The sequence below is a fragment of the Mixophyes fleayi genome, chromosome 6, assembly GCF_038048845.1.
Source record: "Mixophyes fleayi isolate aMixFle1 chromosome 6, aMixFle1.hap1, whole genome shotgun sequence".
Taxonomy (NCBI): domain Eukaryota; kingdom Metazoa; phylum Chordata; class Amphibia; order Anura; family Limnodynastidae; genus Mixophyes; species Mixophyes fleayi.
Window position 1 is genome coordinate 62,826,933 of NC_134407.1, and position 13,635 is coordinate 62,840,567.

At 40.5% G+C, this 13,635-nt stretch overlaps 1 protein-coding gene across 1 annotated transcript in view; it reads left to right on the forward strand.

Annotated features, from left to right (window-relative positions):
- Positions 1 to 13,635, forward strand: part of EBI3 (Epstein-Barr virus induced 3) — a 305,430-nt gene that overhangs the window by 174,063 nt on the left and 117,732 nt on the right. The window lies entirely within an intron of this gene.

The window sequence follows — 13,635 nt, forward strand, 5'->3', positions numbered from 1 at the left end:
ACCCAATCTCTGTTCACTCTAAAGCTTTTTATAATGCGCCCTACCACTTAAGATTAACCAGCCCTGTGCTGAATTGCTTTAAGGCAGATTCCATTATTCCCATCATGCCATTAAGTGGTTGGATATGCTGGTACTTGTAGTACTACAAGTGCCTGTATAACCATGGTTGGCAGGGTATGCTGGCACTTGGTGAACCACAAGTACCAGTATGCCCAACATCCAGGGCTCGCTGTGACCTGTAGTGTACCAGAGAAATATGTTAATTATACACAAGCCATTTAAAAAAGAAAAAATCAAATAAATACTCCCCTACACATTCTCATTCACCCTCTTTATTATCTCACCTAGTTTCAGGCTGATACGGTTGGCATCTTCTCCTTGAAGTACAGTACATCTTGATAAAATAAAAAAACATTATTGATGCTGCAATACTAACAGCTCCCATTGAGGATAAGTTCTTAGTACTTATGCAGTTATACTTATAACTAGGAGATTTATTTGGGGGAAGGAAGATCCCGCTAGGGATATCAGCTCCATGCTGACCGGCCTAGGGCTGGTTGTTACTATGGTAGGGGGACCCAATGCTGCAGGTTTCCCTGCTATAGTGTCACCAGCCCTGGCTGGCATAGCCTAGTGCTGGTGCACTTTTCGTCCCCCAATTTTGTCAGTACAAGGCTGGCAGCACTTGGACTAGCTATGATTTTTTTGGGGAGAAGGGGCTCTTTTTTATTTATTTATTCGTCGGATTTACAGTGTGATGGATGTGACATGTATAATGCATATCATACACTTTTAATGTAGGATACGCTTTACTACTCAGAGTGGTATGTATCTTAAGCTACGTGCACCTCTGAATACATAGTAAATTAAGGGACGCAATTTATACTTATGTTGTATGTGTAAATTGCGTCCAACTATGCTCAAGGCCCACAATGTATACTTTCTTGATTTTGGAAGATCATGGAATTTAATATCCAGAACCACTGCCAGCAAGACTGCACAAAGCTTCCAAAATGAACTCAAAGTTCTTGTAAAATGTAGAAAAATGATACTGAATATTTCCAGAAATGATCTGTCCTTTGGCTTGACTAAGTTGGCATCTATGGGAAAGATGTTACAGTAGCAGCATATAGTGGGGAGGAGCAGGAGAGGATGGCAAATTTTAGCCCGGGTGGCAAGACTCAACTCACCAGCCTATTATAAACATTTTAAAGGAAAACAATGCAGGTGGCCCAGTGACCCAGCCCAAGGAAGCCTACTATGGGAGTGGCCCAGGGGGCAGATGCCCCCCTACCCCTCAGCCCAGCCTGCCCCTGTGGAGGAGAAAGGTCCTTGATAACCCATGACAAGATGGCGTTTTTTGGACCAAGTAAGAACAAAGATGTTAATTGCCTTGATCTTTCCCTAGTGTTCATTTGCACATCAAAATACATGGAATCAAATTAGACCAAAAACAATTTAGAGGAGAAATTAGATGTAGGCACAGTGACAGGGATGTAACTTGCTCCTTGAAAAAGCTGACAGTTATGTGTGCCATTTTGAAAGTGTCTCTACACCCAAGGTTCTATAGTCCTTTATCAGTTCTTATGGGGAAACAGGTTAAATATCTTCAAGGGAAATATTACCAACCAGCAAAGGAAGGATGACAAATTAGGTAATAGTTAACACAGGACTGTATTTGATATATAACTATGGAAATCTCTATTCGGAAATTATTTCTTTTGTGAGTAGGGGGTTTCATTAGTTGGGTGTTTTTTTCTTACTGGGTTTATTGAATGGTGTTTGGTGAGGTGCAGGAGGATTACCATGATTTATATCCTGGCTTACTTCTAGCCTGAAAGTTTGGAAGTAGTGGCAATGACAGTAATGAGATTGGTTAGATAAAGATAAATACACTGTCTTATACAAATGACAAGAAGATCACAGTTTTTCTAAAAATGGGTTTTGTCACCTACCTGGTGTAAAATTTTTGGCTGCATCAAGGAAATGTTGACATTAGCTATATAAACTTTTGATTGTGCTATCTGTTAAATGCTACATTTTCTTCCTCTATTGGCTCATTAAAAGGCACCAACCATCAACAAATGTGATACTTGCATGCTGTTGTTCAAATCATGATGGTCATATATTTGCTGGTAAATTTAGAGTAGTAGTTATAAGTCAGAAAGTGCCATTTAGCTTTTGGACAAAGTGTGTACCCCTAGCGCTTCTTTTTGTGCATTAGTGCACCTACAGTCATGGGCAAAAGTTTTGAGAATGATACAAGTATTGGTTCTCACAAAGATAGTTGCTTCAGTGTTTTTAGACCTTTTGTCAGATGTTGCTGAAGTAAAATTACAAGTATTTCATAAGTGTGAAAGACTTTTATTGACAATTACATTACGTTTATGCAAAGAGCCAATATTTGCAGTGTTGACCCCTCTTTTTGAAGACCTGTGCAATTCGCCCTGGCATGCTGTCAATCACCTTCTGGAGCACATACTGACTGATGGTCGCCCATTTTTGCCTAATCAATGCTTGGAGTTTGTCAGAATTTGTCAGTATTTGTTTGTCCACCCGCCTCTTGAGGATTGACCACAAGTTCTCAATGGGATTAACATCTGGGTATTTTCCTGGCCATGAACCAAACATTTCGATGTTTTGATCTCCGAGCCACTTAGTTATCACTTTTGGGAAGGTGCTCCATCATGCTGGAAAATACATTGTTCGTCACCAAACTGTCCTTGGATGGTTGGGAGAAGTTGCTCTTGGAGAATGTTTTGGTTCAATTTTTAATTATGGCTGTATTCTTAGGCAAAATTGTGAGTGGGCCCACTCCCTTGGTTGAGAAGCAATCCTACACATGAATGGTCTCAAGTTGCTTTACTGTTAGCATAACACAGGACTGATGGTGGCACTCACCTTTCCTTCTCCGGACAAGCGTTTTTCCAGATGCCCCAAACAATCTGAAAGGTGATTCATCATGACTTTACCCCAGTCCTCAGCAGTCCAATCCCTGTACCTTTTGCAGAATATCAGTCTGTCCCTGATGTTTTTCCTGGAGAGAAGTGGGTTGTTTGCTGGTCTTCTTGACACCACGCCATCCTCCAAAATATTCGCCTCACTGTGTGTACAGATGCACTCATACCTGCCTGCTGCAATTCCTGAACAAGCTCTGTACTGGTGGTGCCCTGATCCACTGCTGAATCAACTTAAGGAAATGGTCTTGGTGCTTGTGGACATTCTTGGGTGCCCTGAAGCCTTCTTCAAAACTATTGAACCTCTCTCCTTGAAGTTCTTGATGATCCGATAAATGGTTGATTTGGGTGCAATCTTACTAGCAGCAATATCCTTGCCTGTGAAGCCCTTTTTGTGCAAAGCAATGATGACTACACGTGTTTCCATGCAGGTAATCATAGTTAACAGAGGAAGAACAATTATTTCAAGCTTGAAGCTCCTTTTAAAGCTTTCAGTCTGTTATTCTAACTAAATCAACAAGACAGAGTGATCTCCAGCCTTGTCCTCGTCAACACTCTCAACTGTGTTAATGAGAGAATCACTGACCTGATGTCAGATGGTCCTTTTGTGGCACGGCTGAAATGCAGTGGAAATGTTGTATTTGTGATAAAGTTCATTGTCATGGCAAAGAGGAACTTTGAAATGAATTGCAATTCATCTGATCACTCTTCATGACATTCTGGAGTATATGCAAATTGCCATCATAATAACTGAGGCAGCAGGCTTTCTGAAAAATAATATTTGTGTCATTCTCAAAACTTTTGGCCATGACTGTATTTGTCCACCTAGCTCATTATAAGGTGCACACCTTCTTTTCAACCTACTAACTCTTGGAACCATTCACTTTATTCATTTCAACTTCACTGTTCAAAAATTGGATTATCTTCATTTATGTTTTACAATAATCATGAAATTGAGGGGACAAAGGACTATCTTTATTGCATTGTGTAAGTTTTGTGTGTGTAAAGCTTTTAATTACATTGGTCAATGTGTGCCTAAAAATGTGCTTTCCATGGACGATGCAAAATGCATCATATTAAAGGTATATGATGAGATCCAAACCCGGCCAACCAAGAAATTGTAGAAAAATCACGCAATTCTGTGGGAGCAAAAAGGTAGCTCACCCTCCCGCCGAGCAGGGAACACTTCCATAAAAGCACCCTTCACCCCTTTATCTGATTTCATTTATCTTATTGCTCCAACTTAAATCTTGATTTTGCCTGTTAGTCCAAACGTAGATGTACAATTTTGGCAGCATTCGGTAAGTGTGGCAGGAAGGGACCACCCTTCCTGGGAGTCTCGCCAGCCCACTTTCACCCAAAAATATTTTTTTCTATTGTGGATGGGTTTGCGGGTGCAGTTCCACCTTCGGATTCTCCTGCTCTGCTCTCCAAAAAACATGGACACTGGAGCAAGCACTGAGGTAAGCGTGAGCGAAGACACAAACTTACTGAGGTTCATTGTGCACGAGTGAGTGGAAGTGGCTTTCCTTTACAGGGAAGCCACTTCCACTTATGTATTGTGAACCTTAGTAAGTTTTTGTCCCAGCAAGGTGTAGGATATATCATGTGCATCTGCTGGATAATTTTCTGTGCCTTGTTTTTTTCCCCCAAAATACTCTTCAGGTTTCAGCCATGTAAGCCAATAGACGTATTAAGCTTCTTGGAAGACTGAAAGATCTTTTGGCCAATCTCTTGTCACTGATGGTCATCTGAATGAAGCTAAGTATATTTTAGCTTTAGACTGTGTATTTGTTTCTAACCACAGAGCTGACACACTTATAAATACAGAATTTTAAGAGTGGAATTTCCAAATGCTTGATTTCAGAACACTCTTTTAAAATTGCTGCAATAAGCCTAGAACAGACACTTATTTGTGGTGAAAAAAATATATTTTAACCTAGGCTCATCTAAAATTCAAAATTACATCTAAATCCTTGATTGCTCCTTATAAGAGAAGTTACCACACCTCTCAATAGAACACCAAGTTAAACCAAAAAAAAAGTTAAATAAAATTAAAAAGTAAATTAATACAATTTGATTAATATGGCAGAAAAAATACAATGCCATTTTTTAACAATATACGTATTACATGCACAGTATATGATAGAACCTCAATACAAATTGATATACATATATAGATAAAAGGGTATTATGAGAGGAATATAGTAGATTGGAATTCCACATTAGCATAACAAACAGTGTTCTGAGCTAAAGGGTAGCTAGATGACTTAGCATAAATAACCTCCTACATACATATCAAAGGAATGCTATTGGTGCTCAGTAAAGGAAAATCCAGACATTGAGAATTAGTGCAAATATTACTAGATAAGACTGTCATATTGTGGTGTCATTTTGTTTGCTTTAATGTGGTGACTTATTTGTAGTCAAATTGCTTTACTGCAAATAACAAGTACAATTGAGTCACATAGAGCTATTATGTTTAAATTCTGATTTGGGTATCAATATCAATAAGGTCAGCCCCAGATGTGAAAATACATGCCTACCAATGAGAATTAAAAAAGTAGCTGAATCCATTTTGAAATATATTACAATTTACGTAAATTAAAGAATAACTCCATCCAAAACCAAAACCAAAACCAAAAATTCCCAGGAGATTTAGAATTTCAGCAGGAGGTTTAAGATAGTGGGTTTATTTGACTAAGAGGTGGTTTATTATTATTATTATTATTATTATTATTAATAATATTATTATTATTTACTACTGCCTCCAAGCAATTTATTCACCACAAGCCCTTGAACAATTAAACTCATCACTTGGGGGCACAGCAGAAATCTGCACAACTCATACCAGAACAACTTGGAGGTATATTCTCTTCTTTGCTAGACTTCTATTGTACTAGCCACTGCTTAATACAGGTCCGATGTCAATTTGATAAGCGTGCTCCTTAGAAGTGTCAATGGAGATCACTAACCCCCCTCAATATATGCCGTGAATGATGAAGGGAGTTCCCTTGGTGCTAACTGCACTGCACTCCCTCCTCCTCCAATCCACCTGGGAAATACAGTTTAATGTGTGACTCTTTGTACATGTGATGTATACTCCGCCCTCTGTAGTTTCTGCGCACTATATGGGGCAAGTTGTGTGGTACTTCATGGACGGTTACCAGGATTATAGTGAGCTGCCTGGACATTGAATGCAATGATTATGCTCACAGCTCTCCAGGCTAGATATAGAGATCATATCCTTATCTGTGTGGAGTTTGTATGTTCTCCCCGTGTTTGCGTGGGTTTCCTCCGGGTGCTCCGGTTCCCTCCCACTCCAAAATATACTAGTAGGTTAATTGGCTGCTATCAAATTGACCTTAGTCTCTCTCTCTGTGTCTGTGTGTATATGTTAAGGAATTTAGACTGTAAACTCCAGTGGGGCAGGGACTGATGTGAGTGAGTTCTCTGTACAGCGTTGTGGAATTAGTGGCGCTATATAAATACCTGATGATGATGATGATGATAGTGTCAGAGTTAAAGCAGACACACAGCCATGGATTAAACTGGCCAGGGGAGGATTTCTGGTCACCTCGACCCACCGCCCCTAAATATGGGAGTCTGTGCCTGAGACATACTGATGTCTCCATGGTAGTTCAGTAGATGGTCTCAAAGCAAATGTTCATCCACCCCTGGGTGGTTTTCCCTATACCTCATATCTATACTGGGGAATATAGGAGCTCATTGGCTAAGTGTTTTTTCTCCTAAGCATGTAGCTATGACTTACAAGCATTACTGATTTTGTTTACTCGTGAGAATTTGGTGCTTATCACAGGCTGTATCTGATGTCTGGCAGTTAATTATTATCTTGTGATCTGTTTTTCATGTGTGTTGTAATTTGTTCTTCATAATACTTATCTGTGGATACTTTGTACGCAGTTGTATACTTGGTCTTTAATACCAACAATAGTTTCTATATACTCTGGGTGTATTGTGTCTTTAATGATATTTCCAGTGCAGGGGCAACGCAGGATTTGCAGAGGGGGGTTTCCACACCACGCCACCAGTGGGCGTGACCGGCATGCATGGGGGCATAGCTATAATTTTAGAGAGTGCTTGGCTGCTCTCCAACTCTCCCTATCCCCATAATATACATGGGCAATGCTGCGTACACTACTGTTAGGTGCATGCAGCTCTCTCTTTTTGAGCAGAGCCGTGTGAAGCGATGACAGGGTCCAGCCACCTCAATTATACAGTGCCCCAGGCTTGGAGGGGGGTTTCCAGACACTAGGAACCCCCCCCCCCTCGGTTTGCCTATGCAGTGTTATACTGTATATATACAATTACCTCATAAAGTGGCTATATATGACCAGACAACATTCTGTCACGGTATAGGTTCACAGGAGTGCCTCGTATATAATACCTATGTATGACCATGTGAAATCTTGTTGCTGTGTAATAAAACACATCAGAATGCCTCATTTATGGTGATTATGTATGGCCATAAATGATCAATAACAAAAAAAAAAGTGAGCATGTCAAATTTAAATAATTATCACTGCTGGAAGGGCCTTATGCCCAAATTATTCCAATAATGGCTCCAAAGTATTAATTGTGTAAAACTTCATAAATGTGTAATAAGACCACCTTATGGTAGAGTAACTAACAAAGACCAAATAGCACCTACTATTTTGATAAAGTAATCTCTCCTATACTTGTATAGGATTCATTTTGTGCCTTCCACTTGCAGTCTATGGAGAAGCAGGCAATAGATGCATCTAGGCGCTCTTTGTTAATGTAGAAGAAAGCGTCAAATAGTAGTGTCACATGTAGAAAAGCCAGTCATAATGTTCCCTCACTTTGATGGTTAATTTAAGCTATAAATTAGGCTACACTAAATCGTTTTTCTTAGGACAAAAAAGGGAAAAAAATGTAATAGTAAAAAAGGTTCTAAAGTTGTAGGAGGTTGGATATTTGTTGTGTGGTTTACAGTCATGGCCAAAAGTTTTGAGAATGACACAAATATTATTTTTCATAAAGTCTACTGCCTCAGGTTTTAGGATGGCAATTTGCATATACTCCAGAATGTCATGAAGAGTGATCAGATGAATTGCAATTAATTTCAAAATCCCTCTTTGCCATGACAATGAACTTTATCGCAAAAACAAAACTTCCACTGCATTTCTGCCCTGCCACAAAAGGACCAGCTGACATCAGGTCAGTGATTATCTCGTTAACACAGGTGAGAGTGTTGATGACGACAAGGCTGGAGATCACTCTATCATGCTGATTGAGTTAGAATAACAGACTGGAAGCTTTAAAAGGAGGGTGGTGCTTGAAATCATTGCTCTTCCTCTGTTAACTATGATTACCTGCAAGGAAAACCATACAGTCATCATTGCTTTGCACAAAAAGGGCTTCACAGGCAAGGATATTGCTGCTAGTAAGATTACACCTAAATCAACCATTTATCGAATCATCAAGAACTTCAAGGAGAGAGGTTCAATAGTTGTGAAGAAGGATTCAGGGCGCCCAAGAACATCCAGCAAGCGACAGGAACGTCTCCTAATGTTGATCAGCTGCGGGATAAGGGCACCACCAGTGCAGAGCTTGCAGAAGGCAGATGTGAGTTCATGTGCACGTACAGTGAGGCAAAGACTTTTGGAGGATTGCTTGGTGTCAAGAAGGCCACCAAAGAAGTCACTTCTATCCAGGAAAAACATCATGAACAGACTGATATTCTGTAAAAGGTACAGGGTTTGGACTGCTGAGGACTGGAGTAAAGTCATTTTCTCTGATAAATCCCCTTTCAGATTGTTTGGGGCATCTGGAAAAATGCATGTCCAGAGAAGGAAAGGTGAGCACTACCATCAGTCCTGTATCATGTCAACAGTAATGCATCCTGAGACCATTTATGTGTGGGGTTGCATTTCAGCCAAGGGAGTCGGCTCACTCACAATTTTGCCTAAGAACACAGCCATGAATAAAGAATGGTACCAAAACATTCTCGAAGAGCAACTTCTCCCAACCATCCAAGAACAGTTTGGTGACAAACAATGCCTTTTCCAGCATGATGGAGACCCTTCCCATAAGGCAAAAGTGATAACTAAGTGGCTTGGGGATCAGCATCGCAATTTTGAATCCATGGCCAGGAAACTCCCCAGACCTCAATCGCATTGAGAATAAGAGGTGGGTGGACAAACAAAAACCCACAACTTCTGACAAACTCCAAGCATTGATTAGGCAAAAATGGGCGGCCATCAGTCAGTATGTGGCCCAGAAGTTGATTAACAGCATGCCAGGGCGAATTGCAAAGGTCTTCAAAAAGATGGGTTAACACTGCAAATATTGACTCTTTGCATAAACTTAATGTAATTGTCAATAAAAGCCTTTGATACTTATGAAATGCTTTCAACTATTACACATAAAGATAAAACAATATATACCTCACATTATTAAATGCTTGTAATTTTACTTCAGTACACCATAGCAACATCTGACACAAAGGTCTAAAAATACTGAAGCAGCAGACTTTGTGAAAACCAATATTTGTGTCATTCTCAAAACCTTTGGCCATGACTGTACATGTTTGCACAGTCCTCTACTTCCACTTCAGTGCTGTCTTGGAGAATATTCTTAAAAGATTGTAACTATTATATTGATCAAAATTATGCAAAAAAAAATGTTGATGATGTATTCAAAGAATAATCTAATCTAGATTTTAGAAACAATGATCCTGAAATCTTCTCATACTGTACATATATATTTAATGTGGCATTTATAATTTTATTATTATAAACACACAGTTTATAAAAACATTTAAATTATTTTTTTTGTGCATGAACATTCTTTGTTTTTATGCATTCTCTCTGCTAAAGACATAACAAAATATAGATACTTGGGAAACAATAATTTTCTATACTATGTATGTCATATTAGACTTATACTTATGTCATGCAGGCTCCGCTATTAACGATTGTCACCTGACAGATGGCTGCACTGTCTCCAATTCCAGGACTCCATTCTCCTCCTGCATGTATATATATATATATATATATATATATATATATATATATATGTATATGTATACATATATGTATATGTATATGTATATATATATGTATATGTGTATATATATATATATATATATAATGCTGGTACAGAGGTAGTGGCTGCAGACAGGGTTAAATTTCCATTCAGTCTTTTCCACAGCACACAGACGCACAGGTGCACAACATGGTTGTGATTTCTGTGGTGTGTTTGTTGTGAATACAAGGATTGTGGAATCTGGTTGGCGGGGCTTTAGATGCTGAATAGCATGCGGACGATAGCTAGGGCTGGTGGCCTTCGCTAGTGTCCGAAAATCGTGGAACATTTGCTGATTTTGCTACAGAGTTGTTGTTATGAAATAAAACAGCAACTTGTTAAGAAGACCAGCGTAAGCAGTCACTTATTTGGTAATTCCTACAAGGTGGTATCATAAGTGTGATCTGAAAGAACAGCCAAAACACAGCTCTAGACCCAGCCATCCAGATAACAATGTTAAATGTGATATCCAGAGAGAGAAAAAAGTTTTTTTTTTTCTTATTTTCATTTTGTTTGTTCTGTTCCTCCTTGGGAGCTAAAATGTAGCAGCTGCTGCTAGCTAAAACACTGCAAATCAGGAATTGGCTTGTCGCTGTATGTTAAGGGAGGAGCAGTTTTGCTATCCCACCAGCTTGGATAGCAAGATGAAGGAAATCCTTCGAGCTTTAACCAATGTGGCTACCACACAGCAGGCCCAGCAGGGCCAAATGCTAGCTGTCGCCAAGGCCCAGGTGGAAAGTATCAGACTGTTGCGGGTGGAGCTCAATCAGCTATGACAGAGTGAGCACGAACCTGCTGTCTTGCAAAAGATTACATCAAGTCATGGAAGTCAAGGCATTTTTGTTGTCATCTGAAACAATGGCAACTCAGCTTAAGTATCCAATAGATGAATGGGCGGCGAAACTGGCTCCTTCTTTAATGGGCGAAGTCCAGTGGGCCTATATGGATGTGCCTGAGGACCAGAAAGCGGACTTTCAGTAACTAAAGGCTGCAATTTTTGCCATGGATAGGGGGGACAGGGCCCGAGGAGGTGTAACGATTTTATGACTGGAGGTTTAGACCTGGCAAAATTAACAAACAGTTGGTTGGACCCTGACCGAAATACACCAGTCAGAATGTTAGAAATCCTGGCTATCGACCATTGCAAGCAGATGGGTTCTACAGTCCGCCCCTCAGTCGTCTGAGGAGATTGCGACAGTTATTGACCTGTATCATGCTGTTAAAAATATGGCCCAGACAGCTGAGAACATTGTCAGGCCAGACTTCAGGCTGAAACCCAGACCAGAGGTTGGAACAGACTGCAAGGTAACCCCAGTGAGGTGCTTTGAGTGTAGTGAACAGGGGCATTTCTAGAGGCATTGTCCAAATCGGCCAGAACTGACTAGACCCCAGGTTGTCTGCTTGCTTTACCATGTCCTTGTCCACGGGGAACCCACTGCTGTTCTGGGTGACTGTGGTTCCAGAAGGCCTGTCGACGCGGCTACCATCAGTGAAAGTCCTATTTATTTACTGGGTCACCGAGGAATATGACCGTGTTAATCTTCCCATTACTGTTAAAAGACAAAACAGTGCAAGGGGTAGCAGTGATAGCCTCAAGGCTGCCATACCCCCTTATTCTGGGGCAAAACATTCCTAAATTCCGGGAAATTATAGCCGACCGGATCGGTCAGGACATTCCAACATCTGAGTCACTGGCTGGACACCCGACCCTAATTGATCCTGTCTTTCATACCCCGGAACTGGAGATGGAGACTGAGAAACTGCAATATTATAGCCTGGATACTAGGCTTTGGCTGCAACTGGGCTGACAACGCATTTCAGGAGATGGGAGAGACAAACCCTGGCTGGAGAACGTTGTGAGGAAACAGAAACCTTGCCAGTGGGTGAAGACTGTATCCCAATATCCAGGACTATATCACTCCAGTACTTTGTTAGGGAACAACTTAATTATAGTGCTTTGAAAAATACTTTTTAATATATGCTGGAAGTGAATAGAGTATAGAAGACTGAGAGAATCGGCCAGAGGAGAGCCTTATTTTATAATAAAAGTGAAACTGCTATATAGGGTAGCGGTGGTACAGGAGAAAATAGTTCATCAACTCTTGGTGCCACAGGTACATGACCCTTTGGTATTAACAGAAGCCCATACACACTTTTTGGGGGGCATTTGGGAGAGGAGAAAACTCTAGATCTGGTGCTCCTGAGGTTTTACTGGTGGGGAATCTGTATGGCAGTCAAGAGATACTAAGCAACAAAAAAGGAATAGCCAGAATGTGTATATTGGGGCACTCAAGGATTCTTATTTGCAAAATATGCTAGTTTATTTATTCCATAAATCTTTATTAACATTAGCAACTTAACAACTTGTAATCCCAAAAGAAATGCTAATGGATCATGGCACTCCATTCATGTTAGGATTAATGAAGGATTTGTGTAAATTGCTAGGGGTACAAAGACAACAGATCTCAGTTTATCACCCGCAAACCGACAGGTTGGTTGAACGGTTTAATAGAACCTTTAAGCAAATGATTAGACGAGCCATTGCCCAGGATAAAAGAGACTGGGACACACTTTTACCCTATCTGTGATAAGGGATGTGCCCCAGGCATCACCGGGCTTCAGTCACTTTGAGTTTCTGATTGGGAGACAAGTTCGCGGAATTCTGGATATCTTCAAATTTAGTACAGTTTGTGGCTCTACTGTACGATTGACTACAACATATCGGTCCATTGATAAAGCAACACCTAATGGAATCACAGGGATGGCAAAAGAAGGGTTATGACATCCGAGACACCTTATGCAGCTTTAACTCAGGTGATAAGGTGCTTGTCCTGGTACTAATTCAAGAGTGCAAATTGTATGCTCATCGGCAAGGCCCTTATGAGGTAATTAAGCCCATAGAACAAGTAAATTACGGCAGCTCGGTAGACTGTGAAAAGAGCAAGTCTAGCAAGTTAACGTGTTAATGCCGTGGGTGGAGGAAACCCTGACATTAATTATGGGAGCAGTTAAAACCGAGGACTGCATAGTTCCCATGGAGTCTTCCCTGACACCAACTCAGCGACAACACCCGTTAGAAATGGTAGCTCGGAATAAGGACATTTTTTTGGCTATTCCAAGGTGCATCAAGATAATTGAACATCACATTGTCACCCCACCAGAGGTTATAGTTAACCAACGACCATATAGAATACCTGATGCATGAAGGGCTGCAGTAAAGCTAGAGATGAACGATATGTTGAAACTCGGGGTAGTGGAAGAGTCCACCAGTGAGTGGAATAACCCTACAGATCTTATGCCAAAGCCTTTGAGGGCCATCCGCTTCTGTAACAACTATAGGAAATTAAATAAGGTGTCTAGGAAGCCGTGGAACATTTGCTGATTCTCTTACCTGGAAGATGTTATATGAGAATGAGGACACCAAGGAGATTTTGAACTTAACTTCCATAAAGCACAGTAAGACAGTGATTAGGAGAGGCAGGGAGGTGAGGTCAATTGTTATTATACATAATTCCTGCAGGTGGTAAGGTCTGTGGTGGGTAATAACAATGTAGCTTCACTCTGGCAGTCACTTTTACTGTTCCCTCCAGTATTTTCTCCAGACATA